General features: G+C 40.9%; 1 long non-coding RNA gene across 1 annotated transcript; it reads left to right on the forward strand.

Annotated features, from left to right (window-relative positions):
* The first annotated feature begins 265 nt into the window (after positions 1-265).
* On the forward strand, positions 266-4,308 carry LOC104979659. The gene is made up of 3 exons (XR_824834.1): positions 266-1,738; positions 2,508-2,722; positions 3,935-4,308. It is a non-coding gene; the product is annotated as an uncharacterized LOC104979659 (long non-coding RNA).
* Positions 4,309-4,328: the final 20 nt, after the last annotated feature.

Consider the following 4,328-nt stretch of genomic DNA (forward strand, 5'->3'; position numbering starts at 1 on the left):
CATGTTTCAGTGTCAGTTTCTTCTCTTGCCTAGAAGCTGACACCGGCAGCATCTTCAAGGACCATCAGGCTTCTGTGTACAATGTCATGAAGCCCATTGGGTTTTCATTTCTTTCTCTGCATCCATTCGAGTGCCACTTACCTCCGGCTTCAAAGGCATTCTCACATGTTTCAGGTCTTTTTTAATTGCAGTACCTCATTTGGGGGCATCACCGACTTGATGGACACAAGTTTGAGCAAGCTCTGGGAGTTGATGGTGGACAGGGAAGCCTGGTGTGCTGCAGTCCATGGGGTCACAAAGAGTCAGATTTGACTGAGCGACTAAACTGAACCTCATTTTTAATATCAGTATCTGTGCCAGTTATTTATTGTTAACAAATTGCATTAGAAACCACCTCAAAGCCTAGTGACTCAAAACAGCATTTCCTTTGTTCACAAGTCTGCGTTGGGGCAAGTCTCAGTGAGTGAGCCCAGCTCATTTCTTCTCCAGTCGCATCAGCCAGGATGTCGTGAAGGTGGGGACCAGTCATCTGAAGACTTGTTCATGCACACGTCTGACAGTTAGAGCTGGCTTTTGGAAGGGACATTAGGTGGGGTGGTCAGTGGGGACACTGACATGTGCTCAGTATGTGGCCTTGCTTCTTCACAGCATGTTGCCTGATTCTAAGAGTTGGCTTCCCCACAGAGCAAAATTCAGAAGCTATTTAGCTTTAAAACTCACACAGCAGTTTCCCCAGACTCTGTCTAGGAGGAATCAGTTACTAGGACTAGCACATACTTGAGGAGAGGGAATTTCATGAGCAAAGTGTCAAAGAATTTGTAGACATGTTTGAAAACCACCAGCTCCACTCACGTTGACTTAAAAAGTAATCATTCTGTCTCAAGGAAAGTTCTTTCCAACTCACTGTCACTGATAGTCCAGGAAACAGTTTTTGTTTCCTTTGTCTCGTATGTTCTCTTAATCTGTGGAAAGTAACAAAGGGTTAGAAGAATGAGGCATTTTTTGTTGTTGTTCAGAAAAATGTATGGATCATCCCACTAAACTCTTAGGAGATGGGATTTCTTTAACCCTGTGAATCATTTTTCTTTGGAATGCAATTCAAATTAGCAAAAACTGTTTGTAGTTCAGAAAAAGGCTTATTGGATTAGAATCCATATTTAGTCCTTAGAGTCTTATTTTCACAATCTTCTTTTGGGAGGCATTTATTAACTCAGCCCTAGATAACTCAATACATGATACCTCAAACTTCTTTAAAAACCGTGGGACAAGCTGCGGGAAGGAGTAAGAGACATTCTACTAAGAGGTGACTTGTAGTCATTCTATGGAGGAAAGATAGAAAAGTATTACTGTAGAACAGTAAAAGAGTGTCAAATCAAGTGCAAATGTTTTTAGACTAAGATGATAGTGAAGAATATATTTTGTGACTCTTGGTGGTTTGAACTTCTTTCTTGATTCTTTGAGTTATTCCAGGTCCTACATTCTACAATACAGATACCATCGTATGTATTTGATCCTCGGTTTGAGTTAGGCGGTACTCAGTCCACTTCCCTCAGAACCAAATGGTATTGTTTTCTTCTTGCAGATTGATCATCTTCCAGCAGAGCTAGAAACTGCATGTTCACAATGTCTGCACCTGGATGCAAAAAATCGAGTTCTTCAACAGGAGTTATTATCAATGAAAGGATGGCAGAGGAAATGTGAGCAACTAGAGAAAGAGAACAAGAAGTTGGAGCAAGAGGTAGTGAAACTCAAAACTCATACAGAACTGAATATGGTAGAACACACTCAAGTTGAGCAGTATAAAATCAACTTGAGATTGAAGAAAGAGCAAGACAGGATCTCGTAGAGAAATTAAAAGAAGTCAACCTATTTTTTCAGCTTAATTTGTTGATCTGTCATGTACTTGAATTCACCTCACTGTAAATTACATTTTAGATGTATCAGCTTATATGTTTCCTCTACTTCCCTTAGAGCAGTGTGTTTTGTAGATTTCTGGAAGGAAGGGGGCACTTGTTTCTCCTTGTAAATATTTCAGTTTCCATCACAGTTATCAGTAAATTGATCTTTCAGAATGCTTCTCACTAGAGAATCCTTTTACTTATAAGACCAATTGGTATAAAACAAGACTATGAGGATGAAAAAAAATATGTGGTTTAGAACTGGTACCATCCTCTTGGCATTATTCTTAAGTTGTCTTGTTCAATTTCTAAATTTTCACTTCATCCTCTTAGTCTTTGAATTGTCCAGTTCCTTAAGTACTACTATAACATTGATTCCACATTAATTTTATAATTCAGATTTAATTCATGTCACATTGACGATGATTATTTTAAAGTTCCACTTTTCTTATTTTCACGTTTAAAAGCGCTCTCTGAATTACTGACTCAAAACTAAATGGGACAAATAATTCTATTTGTCCCATAATAATTATATTCATAATATAATTATAATAATAATTATATTCAGGTTATAATCATTAAAAATGTATCTTTTAAAATTTGACTTAGATACGAGCAGCATCTCAAGAAAACTTACAGCAGGTCCAAGAGGAGGATATTGCTTCTATAAGAAGTCAGATGGAACTCAGATTTAAAGACTTGGAATCTGAACTCTCCAAGATGAAAACTTTTCAAGATTCTAATAAAGCAGAGTTGGAAAAATATAAGCAACTCTACCTAGAGGAACTAAAAGTTAAAAAGGCATTGGAAAAAAGACTAGACAAGTAAGTCAAAACCCAGAATCACAGAAAATAAATTTAGTCCATTAACTTCTCTCTGAAGCCTAATTTTTATAGAGCCAGGTTCCTGAGGTTAGTAGGAAGTGAAGGCTAACTGATAGTCACTGCCTGAGGGCGCCCTAAGAAAAATGAGTGATAGGGTATCCTTGTACGTTTCCCTACACTAAGTAAAAGCAGGCTTGTGAAATAGGGGAATTCACACAGGGGTGAAAGGCCGGGTAATTCACAGAGTGGCTGAAGCTAGCATGGTGACCTGACTGAGGGGCGTGTGGAGGCTGGAGAGGGCAGATCCCACCTGCAGTGCCGACTCCAGGTTTCTGAAAGCAGAGCGCCCCTAGGACGCCTTTCATAAGCCAAAGAGCAGACAGCAAAGGAGCAGGCACCCGAGGACGGGCTCTGCTAGTCGATGCCCACACTGAACATGCACAAGGGAAGCGCAGCTGCTCCCGGACAAGGCTCGGGGCTGTGGCGACTTGATGCTGGGATGTGGGGGCGGCTTCTGGAGAAGGAGCTCGGTGGGGCCGGTCTCCCTGCTTGGGAGCGCGATGCCTTCACTGTGAAAACATACACTGAACGCTGCTTAGAGCTTTTGCCTTTTTAAATGAAACCAAAAATTCTCTTCAGATTTTTTTTTTATTATGAAATATAGCTGCTGATGTAGGCCCTTGGTAGAAGTGAAGTAACAGAAAATGAACTTTGGAAAAGCAGGGGATACTTGTCATTATTCCTGGGGCTGTTTTAGCCCTTTTGTCACCCACTGACTTTCTCATCCTCCCTCGAGATTGTGGCTCTAGGTGATTCCTCAGAGCCAAATGCTTAATTTCTCCGAGGTCATGAGAGAAACGTATGTGCAAGGGTGGTGAAAGGAAGCACTTGAACGTGGCTTGGTGGGATGGGGTGTTTCTTCATCCCTGAACTGTTTCCTAGAGGCAGGTGTGTCCCAGAGGCAGCAGGTGTCACTGTGAGGCCACCTCCCTTTCTCTCCTCTCCCAACTGTGACTTGTTACTTGAGGAGCTCCAGACACATGTGTACTTCTTTAGAGCAAGGTTACAGCTATCATTGTTTACAAAAGGTCTGCTCTGTGTTTCCGGCGTTCAAACGGCTTAATGGGACATTCCATTTACTATATGGCAACTTAACAAATGCAAGTCATTTAGGGAAGCGTGAATGAAATTGGTGTTTTCCACCTTCCCCAGGACTAATGAGAGGCTGGCAGAGACGAGCACCAAACTCGAGGTGGAGAAACAGCAGAACAAGTCTTTACTGAGCACTCTCACCACGAGGCCACTCCTGGAGCGCCCTGGCATTGGAAATTTCAATAATACTCTAATTTTCAATTCAAATCTTTGTCCAAGAGCAAACCTAGAGTCTTCTACCTCAGTTCCACTCACTTCAAATAGCAGCATGATGACTTACTTGCTCAAGGTTAGTTCTAATATCTTTTTTTCCTTGGGTTTCAGATTTCTTATATGATTGATTCTTGGTTTTAATCTGAACTTCTGAGTTGTTTATTTGACTTACGCACACTAAGTAAAAGCCATAATTAATGAACATTTTGATTGTCTTTCCCCTAGATTTCTCGATTTTAGA

This window comes from Bison bison, unplaced genomic scaffold (genome assembly GCF_000754665.1).
Source record: "Bison bison bison isolate TAMUID 2011002044 unplaced genomic scaffold, Bison_UMD1.0 scf7180017456594, whole genome shotgun sequence".
NCBI classification, from domain to species: domain Eukaryota; kingdom Metazoa; phylum Chordata; class Mammalia; order Artiodactyla; family Bovidae; genus Bison; species Bison bison.